Below are 20765 nucleotides of genomic sequence, written 5' to 3' on the forward strand. Positions count from 1 at the left end.
TATAAAGGAATATGAACACCATTTCACAGATATTAAATTAGTCCCAATAGTTAATGACAGTGATTTCCTATTGCTGACGTAATTTTAATTCTTTAGGACTAGCAGCTGATTTCTTTGTGACAACATAGTACACCATTAGTATTAAGCATCAGAGACTACCTCTCCATGGCTTCCACTTGGGGACATCTGCTCATCTGTGATGGCAAAGGCACAGGTGAGGGTTTTTAATGCCTTTAACATGTAACTGACAAGATAACAAAGCAGAGCTCACTACATCTGATTCTTGACATTCACACCAGAGGGTGTTTGGGGATGCTAGGAAGGTCCCCAAAGGAGAGAAGAAATGAAAATTTCCTCTGCGAAGGCAATTCCTGCATCACTTGAACTGTAGGAAAGAACTCTCCAGATCATTTAGCCCACCGACTATCTGAGGAAGGAATCCCCTTCAGAAAAAACCCTGAAAAATCACGTGTCACTAGAGCTGTCCAGGTGAATACCATCAATGATGGTGAGCTCATTACCTTTAAGGCAGCTTGATTGATTTTTAGATAGCACAAATTGTTAGAAACTTCTAACAACTCTGAATTGAATAAAACCACACACACAGAAAACGCTACTCCCTCTTCCTTGTGGCCATCCTTCACACCTACCTTGATCATACTTTTCATAGCCCACTAAATCTTCTCAACTCCTAACCTCACACCACAGAAGCTCCAAATCATTTTTAATGTGGATGCATTGGCTTTTTACTTTCCTACCTGTAGAGGTCAATCAGGTCCTGTCAGGAAAGGTATGGCTCACTGAAATTTAGTAACTTGAGGACAGTTTAACAAAGGGACCATTTACAAAAGTGTGAGCACAGGGTAGGGAAACTAAAAGGGATTGTACAATACCCCAGGGTATTACCACTCCAGGCTTGAACGAACAAGGAAAGCAGTTAGCAGAACTGGATACAGGGCCAGCCAAGTAAAGAAGATTGCCTGGCAGGAGCTGTAACCTTCAGCTTCAGAGGGCAGCCTCACAGGGCAGGGCTTGGTGGAATAAATACCCCTCCCTCACTCTTCTCCTTGACTCTAATCTCCTGCCAGAGGTTTTCACTGGCTAAACGTAATTGGAAACTTGAGGGAAAGGGAGCGCATCAAAGCACTTTATACAAGTTAGATTCCTGGGGCACAGAGCAGAGCGGTGAGCAGACCTGAGGGGCAAATGGAAAATATCTAGCACAGAAGACATCTCATGTCTTGTCTGCCCAACATGCATTCACTTTTATTCTGGTAACAATACCTCAATTTTCTTCTAGGGAACCGCTTCCCACCCACTCTCCTGTCACATGATTTAAGCCCAGTTGATCACACCTCGAACAGCAGGAGAGGTCATGTGACTCAGGACTCAGGTCTGTCCAATCAGCATCACAACCCTCTTAATAATAGTGATTGACTCAGAGATAAACATTAACTCAATGAAGGACAATGCAAAGCAAACACTGTTCTTCTGCAGGAGACGAATGTTCTCCTTTCCCCCAGATTGGTGGATATTAGTCTGGAGCTACTGGAAGCCACAGTGCTCCCCAAAAGAAGAGCCTGGATAAAGAGAAAGTTAACTCAGAGGAAGGCAGAGCCAAGAGCAAGACTCAGCCCTGATAACATTGTTTGAGTTCCTGAATCCAATTGTGCCTGAAATCTACCCTGATTATCCCAGCCTGAAATTTAAATGATATTGAAAAGTTCCTATATTATAAAGACACTGTTGGGACATAAGTTCAAAGTCTGGCTCCATCACCTTCTAGCTAGGCGACATTGGGAAAACACTTCACTTTATGATCTTCAAGTTCCTTGACTTTAAAACAGGAAATTATAATGCCCTGCCACACTCCTAGGCTTATTGTGAGTACTAAACAAGACCACAGATTTAAAGGTCCCTTGTAAACTGCACGGCACTGTACGAATGTCACAGATTCTTCTTCAGGTCACCCCCACCTTCAGATGTGCCACACTCGGGACCTTGGTAATGCGGTGTTCCACAGTCAGGGGCACACAACATTCTAAAATTACTTCCAAGGCTGAGTAATGACATATTGGAAAGCAGCTCTCAAGAGCAGTGGCAATCTCCACATTGCCAAATAGAAAAAAAAAAAAAGAAAGAAAGAAATTAACAGAATCGGCTTTATTTTAAAGAGACAGACTGGAATCAGCAACTAAGAAATAAAATAATGAGAAAAATTCCACCGAATTAAAAACTATGTCTGAAACAATGTCAGGGCAGAGAAGATGAGAAACAGGCAAACTGAAGAAAAGTGGTCCATGCTCTGGGGTGCTGTGATTCAAGCTGCAATAGTCACAGCTGGGTAGCAACAGAGTCAAAATCAAAAACCATGGAACAGACAAGACGGAGTGCTTCCCTGAGGACAGAGAACTGTTGAAAGGAAAAGCCCATACGTTACAACTATAAAATACTGGGAAAGAAATAAAGCCAGAGGCCAGCAAGTGTGGCAGTAAACCCAAGCTCAGAAAAACAGAAAGATATCAAAGGTCTCACTGCTGAAGCCAACCTGATGGTGAGCAGGGAAGCTGAGAGCACTTCACCAAGTGGCTAAACCCCATGTGGAAATTTCAAAACTGAAATGGGAAAAATCCAAAGCACAGCTAGGAAAATGTGTTACCACAGAGGCAAAAGAGAAAAACATATGTGCAAAATGCTTCAATGTGCTTCTCAGGAGCTCACCTCACAAATACAAATACCAGGCTTGGATAAAGCACTTGGCTTTTTGCTGGTCCAGCAACTCGATTCTACTGTAGATTAAAAGCAAAGAGCAGAGGAAAAATTAACTTGAATTTATAATCCATATGCCACGTGCACCATAGTTTACCAATGGACTAGAAACTGAAAGAAGGGTTAAGTCCAAAGGAAAGTGAAATCTTTCTTGTCCAACTGAAGAAACATAAAGTGCTCAAAAGAAATGTATATTTCAAAAATGATTTTCAGCATCTGAGCAAAGGACTGTGCTAAGTGCTACATAGGACGGGAGATGAAAGCAACATAGTCCTTCCCCCTGCCCCGCCTCACCCCCAAACAGCTAGTAATGCAGTTGAGAATGAAAATCCCACTAGACAAGACAGAATGTAGAATGGAACACAGTGAGTAAGACAAACCAGACTTAGGTGGCTATAGAGCAGGTTTCTGCTCAGTGAAAATCATGAAAAAAGAGACTCACATGACAATTTTCTTCCCTTGTTTGAGTGGGCAGAGGAAGTGAATAAATCAGCTTGAAAGCATTGGTTGATACTTTCCTCTGCCTCCCAACTACCCTTCCCCCAAACACAGCATCATCAAGTCCTGCCCCTTCCACATCCAGACTGTACCTCGAGTCCTTCTTCCCTCAATCCCTGTTGCTCCTACCCTTGTTCAGGCCACTGTACTCTCTTGCCCGGACCACCCAGATTATCAGCTTATTCCCATTCTCTTTCCCTTATTATCAGTCTTCTACCCAGCATCCAGAGTAATGTTTTTAAATGTAAACTAGAGCAAAACCCTTCCATGGCTGCCAAAACTACAATGAAGTATCAACTCCTTCAAGACCCTGTATCTTCCAGCCTCTGACCACTCCTTCAGGTTCATTTCCTCACTCACTCCAGCTTCACTGACTGCTCAGTTCTCTGAATGCCCCACACTCTTTGCCACCAAAATACTTTAGCATATGCTGTTCGCTGTCTGTGATGCTGTTCCCTCCCACTCTTCCCATAAGTCTTATTTGCCTGGAAGTCTCAATTTAAAAGTCACTCCCTGAGACAAGTCTTTCTGAGCCCCCACCATAAACTAGGTCTCAGAGCACCATGTACTTTTCTTTATCATAGTTGGTAATTACGTATTTATTCTGTGTCTGACTCCTCACAATACTAAAAAGCGAGGAAATTTTCTTCTTGCTCCCCACTATACACCCAGGTCCTAGAATAGTTTGTGGCACCCAGCAGGGGATCAGAAAATATTTGCTGAATGAACATACATGCTCAGCACTAACATGGTGTACAAGAGTAGAAATTATGTCCTCTTTATTCAAAGTGATTCCAATCTAATATATGCAAAACAAATGGAAGCAGAAAAAAATAGAAGAAAATCACATGGAGATCAGATTATATGGAAAGTGCCACAGAGGTGCATAGGCAGTCCATGTATCTTTTTTTTTTTTTTTACGGTACGCGGGCCTCTCACTGTTGTGGCCTCTCCCGTTGCGGAGCACAGGCTCTGGACACGCAGGCTCAGCAGCCATGGCTCATGGGCCCAGCCGCTCTGCAGCATGTGGGATCTTCCCGGACCGGGGCACCAACCCATGTCCCCTGCATCGGCAGGCGGACTCTCAACCACTGCAGCACCAGGGAAGCCCCCATGTATCTTAGAAAACAGAAACACTAAATAAAGAAAAGGTATTCTTTTAGGTCATTTCTATCTTCAGGGAAATCCCCATGGAGTCATTGGTAACCACAATTTTCTACAAAGGTAGAACCAAAAATAAAGAAAAAAAAAAAGCAAAATAAAACCCACCTACCTGTCCATAAGCAGAGACCAAAGGATCTCGGCTTACTAACCCAGCATTGCAACACACGGATAGCCAACTGTGCCAGCAGCACTGAAGCTGTGCTGGCCGCCAGTGCAGGTCCCAAATTTGCACCACCTGAGCAGTACAGAAATTAGAAGAAGAAAGTAACGCCAAAATTGGTTCCACTTGGAGACATAGCCTTGGAAAGCATCACACTCACACTTACAACAAGGAACAAGCTAGACAAACGGCAAATTAACAATTTTTCATGAACTCATCAGAAAGCGGAGGTCACGGAGCCAATAACCAACCCAGAATCTGAGGAAAAACAGGCATCCACAGGAAGAAACAGGACCCAGGCCTTTGCCTGGCTGGGACAAACACCTCTGGACACCATATAAGCCATTAGGAAGAATTGAGCTAGAAATGTTTAACAAATTGCTGAAGGCCAATCGTAGGCTTGCTAAGGGCTGCAGTAATAGGAAAAGCTGGGTGAACAGTATGTGGGAGCTTCCTGTACTATCTTTGCAACTCTTCTGTTAAGTCTAAAATTATTTAAAACAAAAACTGATGGGGGACTCATGAACACTACTGAGTGTGGACAGAGGCAAACAGAAAAAAACATCTCATGGGAGGTCTCCCATCCCAGGCATGCATGGTACTCTCAAAAGAATATCCATGTAGATGACCTCACTCACCTAAACTATGAAAAAAAAAAAACAGGAATTCTAATGACTCAGCCCACAGAAGCAACAACTAGAAGTTCTTCACCCCTGAAAAACTACAGATATATTTATTTTGCATTCCTAGAAATTATAATAAAGGTTCACATCACATTAATGGAAATAAATTCAGAAGGGAGGTATGGGATGCATGGAGCAATGGGACGCAAAAAACCAGAACACCCGTTGGTAAATTTAAGTAAGAACTGACTATAAAAATAATGAGGATGGGGGCAAGGGGTATATGAGAACTCTCAATACTTTCCACTCAATTTTGCCATGAACCTAAAACGGCTCTAAAAAATAGTCTACTTTTTAAAAAAATACATAAATGATAACTTTTTTGTACTGAAAAACAAAATGGAATTAAAATACTAGATAAAAATGGCACAGAAGATGGAAAAGCCTCTCACAGCAGACCATGGGAGGAGTATTTAAACGAAGTTAAAGCATTCTAAAAATACTAATCTTGTTCAGGAGGAAGACAGAAATATTGATTTACTATAGACTTTGTTAAAAAATATATGATTAAGTACTTCCGTTTAAAACTCAGGTTCAAGATGGCAACACACACACTGAATCTACAGATACAAATAGAACAACTTCCTCTGAAAAAACCTAAAAACTGAGCAACTTCTATAAATGGGGCCAAGGAGAAGGCCCACAGGCAGCACGTGGGAAGGGCTGGGACTCAGTCTCGGCATAAACGCCACCCCTACTCCTCCCCCACGCCCCCTCCCCGCCCCAGTCAGGAGGGAACTCAACAGCCAGAGTGTCTCCGAGGAGCAAAGGATCTGAACCCCACACCAGGCACCCCAACTTCCAAGACCTGCACCTGAGAGGCGAGCCCCCAAACGTCTAGCTTTGAAAACCAAGGGGCTCTTATGCCCAAGACCCACAAGGCTGTAGCGACGTGAGAAACAGCTTTTCCGGGCCTGGTGCTGGGACTCACCTGCTCCAGGGCCCTGTGCGGAGCAGCCGCTGGGCGCCCAGACTTTGTGGTCGGGAGGCTGGTCTGCTTGTCCTGCAGCTTCGGCCTGAGGTCAGGCCTCTGATTTGACACACATCTGGGGCCTTAAGGGAGTGCTCTCTGCCTGGGAGACTGGCGGGCGCTGTCTCCGGACCCGTCCTCCGCCTAGCCCAGCCGGACACCAGCTTAGCGCCTGAGAACATCCACCGCCTCCCAGAAGGGAGCTCCTACGCGCCTCTGCTGCCCAGGGCGGTCTTTGCAGAGGCGGCCAAAAGATGCCCCGTGATCACCTGGCTCTGGGAGCAATTCCCCATTGGTCAGAAAAGTAGCCAGACCTTAGAAAGGTACTAAGCCTGCCAGGTCTCAGAGTTCGTAATGGTGGACAGTGGTGGAAACTCAGGATGCCAGAGCTCAGGCTTCCCTAGGTAAACACTTGCTTTCTGCATTTGTCAGCTTGAGTGAAAGGCCCTGCATGCTTTTTGCTTTGCAAACTTTCCCTCATCTCTCAAGTTGCACCCCTTCAAGAAGTGTTCCCTGGCCCCTCAGTCTGGGCTTCCACAGGACACAAGGCACACCTGAATCTTAGCCCTTTACCACAGTGGATGTGTTACTTTACCTGATTCCCAATTAGACTGAAAGACCCCTGAGGGTAGAGGCTAATTCTTTTTTTTTCTTTCTGTTTTTAACTTATAGTTGATTTATAAGTTTCAGGTGTACAACATAGTAATTCACAATTTTTAAAGGTTGTAATCCATTTATAGTTACTGCAAAATATTGGCTATATTCCCTGTGCTGTATAATATATTCTGTAGCTTATTTATTTTATAAAGAGTAGTTTGTACCTCTTAATCCTCTACCCTATCTTATGCCTCCCCCCAACCCTCTCCCAACTGGTAACCACTAGTTTGTTCTCTGTAAATCGGTTTTATTTTTTAGACTCCACATATAAGTGATATCATACAGTATTTATCTTTCTCTGTCCAACTTATTCCACTAAGTGAGATACCCTCCAAGTCCATCTATGTTGTTGCAAATGGCAGAATTTCATTCTTTTTTATGGCTGAGTAATATTCCATTGTGTATATCTACCACCTCTTCTTTATCCATTCATCAGTTGATGGACACTTAGGGTGCTACCACCATATCTTGGCTATTGTAAACAATGCCACTATGAATGTTGGGATGCATATATCATTTTGAATTAATGTTTTTGTTTTCTTCAGATATACAACCAGGAGTGGAATTGCTAGGTCATATGGCAGTTCTATTTTTAGATTTTTGAGAAACTGCCATACTGTTTTCCACAGTGGCTGCACCAATTTACATTCCCACCAACAGTGTAGAAGCATTCCCGTTTCTCCACATCCTCACTCATATTTGTTATTTGTGGTCTTTTTGATGATAGCTATTCTGACAAGTGTGAGGTGATACCTCATTGTGATTTTGATTTGCATTTCTCTGATGATTAGTGATTTTGAGCATCTTTTCATGTGCCTGTTAGCCATCTGTATGTCTTCTTTAGAAAAATGTCTGTTCAGTTCTTCTGCCCATTTTTTAATCAGGTTTTTTTTTTTTTTTTTTGATGTTGAGTTGTATGAACTCTTAGTATATTTTGGATATTAACCCCTTAAGGGTCATATCATTTGCAAATATTTACCTCCATGCAGTAGGTCATCTTTTTGTTATGTTGATGGTTTCCTTTGCTGTGCAAAAGCTTTTAAGTTTAAGTAGGCCCCATTTGTTTATTTTTGCTTTTGTTTCCTTTGCCTTAGTCAACAGATCCAAAAAAATATTGCTACAATTTATGCAGAGGCTAATTCTTAATAGACTTTTTATTCCCAGGTCCTGGCACAGCTTGTTTGTGAATGAAAAAGAATTAGACACTCCTTATGAATCAACAGAAGATAACTCTATTTCTTAATAAGCCTCCGCACCCAATTTGTGTGGGTTTTTTCCCCACACCAAGCAGTCTTCCAACACCAGCTGGGTGTCCTACAATTTAACTCAGTCCTAACACTATCTACCTGGAGATAACATCAGATCCCACAAGTTAAGTGCTCAGTCCTACAAGAGTGCTGCCCCCCGCCCCGCACTTCAGATGCAAGTTCAGTTTGTCACTAGTGCTTCTGACAAACCAGCTATAAATTGGATGTTCCAATAAACCCCTCTCTGGGTTCAATTAATTTGCTGGAGCGGCTCACAGAATTCAGAGAAATGTTTTACTTACCAGATTACTGATTTATTATAAAAGGGTGTAACTCGGGAACAGCCAGATGGAAGAGATACATAGATAGGGCAAGGTATACGGAAAGGGCCTGGAGCTTCCATGCTCTCGCCAAGCACATCACTCTCCCCAAGTCTCCCCATGTTCACCAACCCAAAAGCACTCCAAACATCACTCTTTTGGGTTTTTATGGAGGCTTCATTACATAGGCATGATTGATTAAATCATTGACAACGGATGATTCAACTCAGTCTCCAGACCCTTTCTCCTCCCAGGAGGTTGAGGGGCAGGGCTGAAAGTTTCCACCCTCTGTTCACACAGCTGCCTCCACTGGCAGCCAGCCCCCATCCTTAGGAGCTTTTCAAAAGCAACCTCATTAACATAACAAAAGACACCTTTATTGCTCTCTTCACAGAAAATTCCAAGGATTTTAGGAGCTCTGTGCCAGGAATAGGACAATGACCAAATATATATTTCTCATTATAAAGCACATTATCACACTTAATAATTACCATTACCACAAACAACATAAATTAAATGTTCTTAAGTCTTCATGGTCAAATTTTTAAAGCTGTTCTGAATTGCAGATCATTTGTAAATGAATTTCTTTTAAATTAAGAGGGTATTGACATTTCCTGAAAGGAAATTGACATTTCCTGAGAGGGTATTGACATTTAAATTAAGAGGGTATTGACATTTCCTGAAAAATGTTTTCAAAAATTTATCTGTATGTGTCCTAGTTGCATTCATTGTGCTAACAGAAATACCCTACATGAATTCTGTTTCCAAAGTTAATTTGGCAAACATCTGCTACAAGAAAATGGTCCAGCTGGTTTTTGACATGTAGTGACAATAAATAAGTGGTCCTTTTCACATATTGCATGGTGTTTGCTGCAGTTTTCTATTAAAGGGATGTGGTTTTTAAAAGAGAAAAAAGACCACTTAATTTCATGGCCACCCAAGGCACATGGAAACATATGTGACTCATGTGTCTAAACGCCAGACCACTCTTCATAGATTCAAATGGGGTCACATTGCCAGTAATATCTCATATGTTACTGACCCATGTCTCTTATAATTTAACATCACTTACCACATGCCTTACATGTATTAATCTTTTCAACAACCCTATATAGTAAGTATTATCTCGATTTCCAGAGAAATAGTCCACAATTATTAGTTAAGTGGTAGAGCATCTGACACCAAAGTCCATGTTCCTACTGTCCACACACTCTCCACACCAGTGGTTTCTCACTACCAGGTTTCATGCCCAGTGGACAAGGCCTTCTCTGTGCAAACTTGCATGAGGGAACCTTGTCATGCCTCTGAAGCCCATTGTCTGTCCCCTCCCATCAGACAGAGTGGCACATTTGTACCCACCCTGCAAGCTCTCAGGCACAGAAGAACCATCCAGAAGTGCAGAGGATGCCTCTCTCACCCAATCCAGTGTCCCTCTTTTATATCCAAACAGCAGTTTACCATAGTATCTCTCAGAGCATCTTCTGAAACACTTTCAACTCTGCCTCAGATCCCTCTCTCCCTATGCCGGACCAGAGGACCAAATCTAAGACAGACACTGCAATTCTCCTTCCCAAGGAGCAAAGGTTTTTATCCAAAACCCAATAGCAACCTGATCAGTGCACACTGAGCTGGGTTAAGAGGCAGGCAAGCGCTGAGTTATCATAGGAAATGTAACCAGACAGAAAACGCTGTATTCATCGAAACTCCTTCCATGAAGAATGTGACATGTGGTTGAGAGGAATAGGTTAAAAAGTCACTTGGAGATGGTAAGATCCCACAAGGGTGTGTAAAGGTGGTAGTTAAATGCCTGGTAAGAAGGGGTGGTGGTGGTGGGGCGTCTGGTTAGCCTCTGAGTTTGACTTGTTGGGGGAGGTGAACAAGCTTGGGGCTAGACGGGAAGTGTTCTTGTCAAGGGCTAAGAGCTGAGGGGGGTGGGTCTGCCTCTCCCACAAGGAGCGCTTAACCTTTCCCCAGCTGAACAGGAATTTGAAGAGGCACCATACTGAGAGCCTGAGAATGCCATACAAGCCTGCCCTATAGTTTCCAGCAGTAGGTGTGGCCTGGGCTGCTGCTATGATTCCTACCTTCCATATAACTATTTCTGGAAATGTTTAGCTTTCTTAAATTTAACTCATTTTGTACTTTCAATATTTATAGCACCTGCTTTAAATAGAGCCCTAGGCTATTGTTGTGAGAACACAAGAAAAACATTAGCATCTGGGAAGCTTCAAATGAAGGAACAAAACTATTACATACAAAACACTTAAACAACATAAATGCTTAACTTAAGTAACATTAAATAACTTAAATAACACTAGTGAGCACTTAGTATATCTGACACTGTGCTGAGTGCTTTATATGCACTATCTCATTTAATGTGTGTGTGTGCACGCGCACGCGCGCACACACGCACGCACACACACACAGAATACCTTGAGGTAGGTACTAGTATTATCTCCATCTTACAGGTGAGAAACCTAAGACTAAGAGATATTAAATAATTTGCCCAAGGTCCTCCAGCTAACAAAGAGCAGAGCCACTAGAAGTCAGTATGTGAAGGAGATCCACCAAAAGGTGTGGGCAGAACTCAATGGAAGGGATAAGAATAGAAGAGCTGTTGAAGAGGGTCAGAGTGAAAGAAAGCCAGGAAGACAAGACATGCAGTGGAAACAACTTGAGTAAGAGTGCAGATGTCAGAATAAAACTCCAGAATCCAAACTACGACCTGCAAGACAAATCCAGCCCACCATCTGTTTTTGTGCAGCTTAGTTTTGCAAATTAAGAATGGCTTTTGGCTTTTTAAGTGGTGAGAGGAGAGGGAGGATCAAAACAAGAATAATATTTGTGGTGCTTCCCTGGTGGCGCAGTGGTTGAGAGTCCGCCTGCCGATGCGGGGGACACGGGTTGGTGCCCCGGTCCGGGAAGATCCCACATGCGGCGAAGCGGCTGGGCCCGTGAGCCATGGCCGCTGAGCCTGCGCGTCCGGAGCCTGTGCTCCGCAATGGGAGAGGCCACAACAGTGAGAGGCCCATGTACGGCAAAAAAAAAAAAAAAAAAAAAAAAAATTATTAGTTCTAAAATTAGAAAAAAGGCCATAGTTTATAAAACAACAAAGAGGGAAAAAAGAAAATATTTACAAAACATATATCTATCCATTAAATAACTTTGATTTAAAGTATATAAACATTTCCCACAATAATAAACAAACAACACAATTTTTTAAATGGGTAAAATATTTCAACAGATATTTCACCAAAGAAGAAATGTGAGTGGCAGATAATTGCCTGAAAATATGCTTAAAATAATTTTACTCATTAAGAAAATTTCCATTGAAACCACAATGAGATACCACTACACAGCTTAAAAAGTAGCTTAAAAAAACAAACACACAAAGGAAAAACAAGTGATACAAAGAGTTTACAAGGTGAAGTGCCACTGGAACACATACATTTCTGGTGGAAATGCAAAATGTAACACTTTGGGAAAGAGTTTGGCTGTTTCTTCTAAAGAGAGACATAGGGAATTCCCGGGAGTTCCAGTGGTTAGGACTTTGCGCTTTCACTGCAAAGGGCGTGGGTTCAAACCCTGGTCGGGGAACTAAGACCCCACAAGCCAAGCAGTGCAGCCATAAATAAATAAATAACAAATAAATAAATAAATAAAAGTTAAACATATGATCCAGCAATCCAAGCCCTGGGTATTTAGCAAAGAAAACTGAAAACACACGTCCCCACAAATGTTTAGAGCAGATTTATTCATAGTAGCCAAAACCTAGAATGAAGCCAAACATCCATCAACAGGTAAATATATAGATAAATAACACATGGCACATCCATACGATAAGATTCTCAGCAATGAGACAGAGTTAAACGAGCAATAAATAGAACCAAACTACTGATATATGCAAAACTATGGATCAACCTCAAAAACACTATTGTAGGTGAGAGAAGCCAGATACAAAAATCTAAGCACTATGTGATTCTATTTGTATGACATTTTATAGAAGGCAAACTACGGTATAGGGGTTGAAATCAGATAAGCGGTTTCCAGGATCTGGGGCTGAAGGAGTCAATCAGCGTTGCCTGGTTTTGAACTTTATATGAATGGAATAATACAGTATATCTTTTTTCAGGTCTGGCTCCTTTTGGTCAGCAGTACATTTGTGATCTTCATCCATATTCTTGTACAGAGATATTATTTGTTCATTCTCATTTTTATAGTATTCTATGCATAACTATGCCATGATTTACTTATCAAATTGACTGCTGGTGTCACACTCACATTTTAAAATTACAACATAATAGCCTAATTGGCTAAAGTTCTTTTTTAGTTAGATTCTTAAAATTCTTAGTTTTAAATTCTTATTTAAGTCTTAGTTAAGCTCTACAAAATCTAAATGGGATTTTCCTTACCAAGTCACCTCTTAAGCAGATATTAAAACTCAGTATATATATCCATACCATGCATTGATTTTTTAATGAAAAATCCCCTTGATCATTTGGTCAGTTTGGGTTTACCCCCAAATATTATCACATCTGATTTGCCAGTACCTACCCACTCCTAGATTTTCCCCCATCAATGGAATTTCTTTCTTCTTCATGGATTTTCTAATTTAGAGCTGGAGATACTATCACCCTTCCCATTTATGACCGTCAATAATTTCAGAATATTTGTCTATTAGATTATGGTAGTCTTGGCCTTCTCCCCAAACATCATCAGGATACTCCCTGAAGGAAAAGAAAGAGGAGTGTTGGTTGTCAGTTCACACACAGTTTAGATGATAAGGGATTCTGCCCCAAACAATGACCATAATTAACTAGGGTAGCTGAGATAGAAGGCAAAACCTGTGAGTACATTACCTTCAATTACTGTGGTAGATGGAGCCACAGGTATATGAGTTAATTTTAAATGAAGAGGTTCTGGCAGGAGTGTGTTTCTGAGTCTCCGAAACCTGCACACATCAAGGTAACAAGGATAGGTTTAAACTTGGTTGAGTATTGAGTTTTTGCATTTTACTGTTGCAGTGAAAATCATGTCATGAACACTCCATTTATTTCTCTACATAAGGATGTTCCTAATTAATCTGTTATTCAAAAGCCACCAGTATTATATTAGTAGCTGCCATATTTCATGACACTGACTAAAGCCCAGAAGCAGGTTCCTGTGGCCCAATTAAGTTTTTTAAAACCTTTTACTCAGCGGGATGCTGCCTACCTGGATCTTTGAATGAAAGGAGATTAATGAAGCTGCAATGCAGATGATTATATTGAAAGTGATGAAGAATTTATTAGAAAGACAATCATCACAGGCTGTACAGTATACGAGGCATAAAACTGCTAAAAGTAATGACAGAGTATAGTTTAGGCAAGTAATGGGCAGTAGTGCTACAAAAGGAGAGCATGGAGATATATTATTTAGTAATAAAGTTCTCATAAAAATTGAAATATGAGGTGGAAAGATTAACACGGTCATACAAGTCATCTTTAATGTTCATAGCCAAGTTCTGGCTTTTAGAAAGAGTAAACTGAATTTATGCTTGTGACAACATGTAAGTCAAAATGCTTATTTATACATTACATGCAAATGACTGCAGACCTTTGGTTTGCAGTTACCAAAGTAATGTTTAGTAGCATTTAAATTTATTACATTAACATTGGATCAGGAGCTGTATTTCTACCTGCCAAATGACTAACATTTGTAGGTCCTATCATCAATAAATAGACTATAGTTCACAGACCCCTGCACTGCTAGTCCCAAATCAATGAACAAAAGATTTCACTTTTTGTTTTTCCACCTTAAACTGAATATAGATGTGTTCTCGTTTACTCCATCCTAATATTCTAATATTATTGACACAAACCTTTCGGTCTTCTGGTATGTTTGCTTCCACGAAGGGGATGCATAGTGCTCTATTTAAGAGCAAGGGCTTTTGATGGAAGTAGACCTAAGTGAAAACCCTAATAGCCAATTACCAGCTGGGTGACCTTAGTTCAATGACTTGATAACTCTGGTCTCATTTTTCTCATCTGTAATAGGGACATAATAATACCAGTCTCATGGTATTATTACAACAATTCAATAAAGTATATAAAAATGTATCTAGCCTATGGTAACTAACTCAATTATTATCATCGTAATTATCAGTATCAATACATTCTGGGAGTTTCCATAATAGAAAGTGGCATCAAAATTCTTGAAGGAGAGGCAAAACATACCTTATTCTTCACATAGTCTCATCTCAGCTTCATTTTTTAAAGTTAAAGGTCTGAAGGTTAACTTGTGTCTAATGAGGTATGTAAGTAAATTGACAGCCATTTGGATTTAACACAAATGTTTTATAAAAATGCTTGTCTTTTACAATTTCTTAGAAGTGGGTATAAAATTGGAGCTGTAGAATAAAACCAATCTGAATTTTGAGAAAACATAAATATTTACAAAACATTTTATTCTGAATTTGAAACCTTTCCTATTTCATGTCAATCACGTAAAGAATGGGAATAAGATTTCCATTTTAAACACAGTAGTAACAGAGGCCTTAATAAGAAAATGGCATCTGAGTAAAGGCCTGATAAAAGTGAATATATAAGCCATATGAAACTCAGAGGAGAGATTTCAGGTAAAGGGAATACCAGTGCAAACACCCTAAAATGCAAAGGAGGGTGTGGTCAGTGGAAGTAGTTCACCATGGTTGTAGTCAATAAGTTGTGCATTGTATACAGAACATCTTAAATCAATAATAAGACTGATTAAATGTTTATTATCTTCATGAACTGACAAGTGTAAACAATATCAGTGATAAAATACTCCTCCCTAAAAAAAAAAAAATAGTCTATTGATCTAAGATCTAAACAACTGCTGTGGTTTCTATCGAGCTCAATGGCCTGCTGCCACTGGCCCATCTTTGGAAACATACCAAGAAGGAACAGCACAGGACAAGTGTGTCTGGATCAGATTGAATGGGAACAGGAGCTGTAGATGAGTGGGTCAATGATCAATAGCGTGCTTAGAATATGTACGGCTTTGTAAGCTCTGTTTGGACTTGAGCTTTTACTCTACAAGATGGAAAGCCATTGGATGGGTTAGAGTAGAGGGTTTTCAAGATATTACTCATACGGGCTTCCCTGGTGGCGGAGTGGCTGGGAGTCCGCCTGACGATGCAGGGGACACGGGTTCGTGCCCCGGTCCGGGAAGATCCCACATGCCGCGGAGCGGCTGGGCCCGTGAGCCATGGCCGCTGAGCCTGCGCATCCGGAGCCTGTGCTCTGCAATGGGAGAGGCCACAACAGTGAGAGGCCCGTGTACTGCAAAAAATATATATATATATACATATTACTCATGTTTTCAACACACTGATTGCAGTATTGAAAATCGACTTCGGGAGGGGAATGTGATAGTTATGAAAGAGAAAACTGAACTAGATGGTGATTGTTCTCACTACATCCTATTCACGCCACCGGTGAAGGATGAGTCCCATACCCTAAATAGTACAAAATGGCTGAAGATATGACATTCAACTTTGAACAGATGAGATTGACGGCAGTTTATTAGTCAAACATACTCATAACCTGGGAGAGGAGGACTCCACACACTATGCAGGGCAACACAAGAGTTACAAGAATCAGCAGGGGCTGTTGAAGGCAGACTTTGTAGTAACCAGAGACAAGTGGGCCACCCCCATTCCAGTTCACATCTTGAGGATGTGATTGGTTTGTCTGAATAATTTTGCAGACTGACAGAGGAGTAAAATATATTAGGTTCAGATCCAGATGGGGTACAGCTGGTCTGGTTAACAGGGGAACTACCTGGGTGTGAAGTCTTTCCCACTGAGCATGGAGCATATTAGCAAAAGCAGAGGAACTCACAGATAAGCTTCTGGGGCTCTGTGATACTCAAAGATGTCAAGGAATACAGTGATAGCTTGGGATAGAAGTAGAATTGGTGAAATTAGTAAGAAAAGAATTGATGCAGAATATATTTTGAAGGTAGAGCCAACAAGAATTGTGGAAGAACTGGATGTGGAATTTGAAAGAGAAGAGTCAAATATGACACTAAAGTGTCTGACTCTAGCAAATGAAAAGATAGTGTCGATTACTGAGAAGGAAAACTATAGGAGTAGTAGTTCACGCTTTATCCACACAATTAAAAACTATGTAGATGTACAAAACATAAACTTTTAATGTACTTATATGGAAATATCTCAAAATATAGTAAGTGAAAAAGCAAGGTACGTGGTATCCAATATAGCATTTAGGATTCATGTTTTAAAAGGGAGAGAAAAAAATAGATATTTGAACTTGCCAGGACACACATTTTAAAAATTTATATGAAGTGTGTAGGAAGCAAAAAACAAGTAATAATAAGAATTACCTGTTAGAAGGAGAGGATAGAAGTTAATTGGGCAGAGATTGGGAGCAAAAGAGGAATATATTCACTATAGTTTATGGTTTCTGATGTTTGTACAATGTGAATGTATTTTTTAGATAAAAATAAATGCTTAAAAAGATATAGGGAGAAATTCTGTTTGAAAAATGTATATAGCTGACAGTCCCTGATACAGTATCTCCACACATATACCACTGTCTCTTGAAGAAACAATAATAAAAGGGAAAGACAAAAATAAGAAAGAGATGAAGGAGGAGGAAAATAAGAAAAGCAATTACAATAATTATAACAAAAACAATAACATATTAAAACTTAAGACTAAGGAAAAAGGCAGAAACTAATTACTGAATTATAAATATGGCAACCCATTACCTATTGCCATAATTTGGAGATGGAGTCCCAGGAACAGGACTGATAAAATCAGACTTTGAAGTAAAATTATCAGCTCATCATGTTTTGTCCTGAAAGATGATCACCTTTTAAAAAAAAGAAATAAGGCTGATATCACATGGGGGGTTGGTAAAAGTTTAACAAACTATTTGGGAATGTTAATTGCAGCTGTATGACTGATTAGTAACATGCAAATGTACATACTTCCATTGTGGCTGATTTCAAATTACCAACATGACCTCATATTTCTTCGCTGCTCTTTCTTTCTTTATGTAGATACAAGTTTCAGACCTTTATCATTTTCCTTCTTTCTGAAGAACTTCTTTTACCATTTCTTTCAAGGCAGGTCTATTGGCTACAAATTTCCCCAATTTTTGTTTGTCTGTGAAAATTAATTCTCTTTCATTTTTGTAGGATAATTTTCCTGGGTACAGAATTCTAGATCTTTGGGTTCTTTCTCTCAAAGTTTAAATATTTCACTCCAGTCTCTTCTTGCTTGCATGGTTTCTGAATAAAAGTTCTATATAAGTCTTATCTTGTCCTTCTATAGGTAAGGTGTTTTTCTCTTTTAAGATTTGCTCTGTCTTTAATTTTATGAAGTTTGAATATGATATGCCTAGCTTTTTTTTTTTTTTCTTTTTAATTTATTCTTCCCTCTGTTCTGAGTTTCCTGGATTTGTGGTGTGGTGTCTGTCATTAATGTCAGGAAGTTCTCAGTCATTATTATTTCAAACATTTCTTCCATTCCTTTCTTCCTCTGCCATCTGGTATTCCCATTATGCATTACGCATTACACCTTTTGTAATTGTCCCTCAGCTTTTGCATATTCTGTTCTTTTTCATTATTATTTCTCTTTGCATTTAAATTTTGAAAGTTTCTATTGACATTTCTTCAAACTTGCTGATACTTTCCTCAGCTGTGTCCAGTCTATTGATGAGTCTATCAAAGGCACACTTCATTTCTGTTACAGTGTTTTTGACTTCTAGCATTTCCTTTTGATTCTTCCTTAGAGTTTCCCTCTGTCTGCTTACATTATGCATCCATCTTTGCATGTTGTCCACTTTTCCCATTAGAGCCCTTACCGTATTTATTAGTTATTTTAAATTCCCTGTCTGATAATACCAACATCTCTGCCAAATATGAGTCCAGTTCTGATATTTGCTCATCTTATCATGCTGTGTTTTTTGTTGTTGTTGTTTGTTTGTTTTTTGTCTTGTAGTCCTTCTTGTAATTTTTGTTAAAGGCTGGAAATGATGTACTGGGTAAAAGGAACTGAGATAAATTGGCCTCTAGTGTGAGGTTTTAAGTTTACCTGACTGAGATTTAGGTTGTGCTTACTGCTTGCTCTAGCTGTAGGAGTGAGAGGTTAAAATTTCCTCTGATATCCTTGTTTTTGTCACTCCTGTAATCTTCAGGTTTCCTTAGATACTTCTTAAATGAGGTCTGAGACATGCAGTTCTTTCACTTGTATTTCCTGTTATTATACAGGAGTTTAAATGATGTGGTGGTAAGGTGTGTGGGAGAGGAAGTTTTCTATGGCTGTATGGTAAGGTCTTGGTCTTTTGGTGAGTCTGTATCCCTGCCTATGACTTTCAGTGGTATTTCTCAATTTTCTCCCTCTTAGGTCGAACAGGAAGCCTAGAGAGGGCTGCAGGTGGGTGTTCTCTATTTGGTCACACGTTGTTCTCATTCTTTCCTTTAATTCTTTATATATGCTTTCCCTTTAGTTCTTTTTTTTAAACATATATATTATAGCTTCTTGTTGACTACTTTTTTCCTGTGTGAGCACCATACTTTCTCATTATTTTACATGTCTCATAATTTGTATTGAAACCTTTAGAGTTTCCTTAATGTATCAGTTTTGGAAATCAGAACTCCCACTCAAAGTTTGTTGTTATAGCTGTTTGTTTTTTAGTGACTTTCTTGTACTAATTCTATAATGTATATATTACTTTCCTGTTTGGTCACTGAAGTCACCACTCAATTAGCTTGATGGTCAGCTAATGACTGAACAGATTTCTTTAAATATCTTTAAATATCCCAACTTTCGCCAAGGGTGTCTCTATGTGTATGGGGCATACCTTTAACTCTTAGGCAGACATTTTCTAACTCCACCTTAGACTTCACTTCTGCTTTTGCAGAATTACCAGGTCAGATGAAAGGAGAGCTTAGGGCCTTCTGGGGCCTTTCCCAGGAATGTACACAGCCTTTGTGTGCACAGGCCTATGCATACAAAGTGATCTTCTCATTTTCCCAAAATATGCTGAAGTTTTTCAAAGCCTCTGGTTGTTAGGAGATCACCGACTGAAACCCCCCCACTTTGACCAGGGCCAGTTACCTGAGTTGTGTCACAGCAGGAAGTCCAGATAAGGAACATGGTGCTGAAAATTAACCGGGAGAATTCGGGAGAGCTCAAAAGAGGGAGGAGACAGCCAACCTCCCAGAATACTTCATGCTGGAATCCATCTTGGCTGAGAGACGCACGTGCCACCAGGTAGGACCCTGAGTCACACTATGGGCTAAGCAAGATGATTGGCCAGAGGCAACCCAGAAAGTAACCCTCCTACCATAAAACCTGAGACTGCAAGCCACATGGCAGAGCAGTTCTCCTAGTTTCCCCTACTGGGTCCTTGAAAAATCAGTCACGGAACAGAGGTGGTGGACAGGAGCTGACAAGAGCTGGCTTGTTAATGGGCACAGCATCCCCGGAGCGGGGTGGGGGGGAAATCAATGAAATGATTGACAAGAGAAGATGGTAAATGAACGGAGAAGTGGGGACAAGTGCTGCTCAACCCAAGCTGAACTCCAGGAGGTAAGTTTCTCCTCTAATTTGAGATTCTTTCTAAAGGTTCAGTATTGAAGTGGGTGTTTGACGTTGAGATGTGCAGACCCATTATGATAACTGGAAAGGGAGAAGACTGAGGAAGGCAAAAGGAGAGGGAAGATTTCCGATTACTTCTCCAGGCTGCTGACAAGAACCTGCTGCTCGCAAACCAGAAATTAACCAAGCGAAGGTTGAAGGTAGCAACGTAAAAGTGCAACTCAAATTATTTTACATTCTGAATCCTCTTCAATATCTAAGCGAGTGTGGCATAGCAATGGTTGATTATCTTAAGATTACAGAGGCTGACCGCCTGCTTTGTTTGCCCAGTAACACCGCTCCTCCAATAATCTCAAGCACTTGGCTGATTAACATTTCAATTTCAATTCCAGTTGTTGCTCCTTTTCCCATTGCAGAAGGCGGCAGGGATATTCCCCGTCTTCCCTCTGTATTGCAAACCCCATTACTCACCAAGCAGAAAGCACCGCGCAGTGTGGCCGACGCTAATAATAGCCGGGCTGCTTACCTTCTCCGGAGGGATCGAATCAGCGCATGTCCCCGGCGCCGGCTGCCCCGGGGCCGCAGTGCCGCCGCGCCGGGTCTGTGCGTGGTCAGCTCGGCCGGCCCCACCACACCTGCAAGCTGCAGCAGCTGCTTCCGCCGCCGAGCTCCGGCCGCAAGAAATCATCCCCCGCGCCGGGCCG

The 20765-nt window shown here is 40.8% G+C and overlaps 1 protein-coding gene across 40 annotated transcripts in view; it reads right to left on the reverse strand.

Annotated features, from left to right (window-relative positions):
- The window catches only part of LOC125961818 (metabotropic glutamate receptor 7-like), a 411772-nt gene that overhangs the window by 304038 nt on the left and 86969 nt on the right, over nucleotides 1–20765 (reverse strand). The gene's annotated exons all lie outside the window — the stretch shown is intronic.

Source organism: Orcinus orca, chromosome 17 (assembly GCF_937001465.1).
Source record: "Orcinus orca chromosome 17, mOrcOrc1.1, whole genome shotgun sequence".
NCBI classification, from domain to species: Eukaryota; Metazoa; Chordata; class Mammalia; order Artiodactyla; family Delphinidae; genus Orcinus; species Orcinus orca.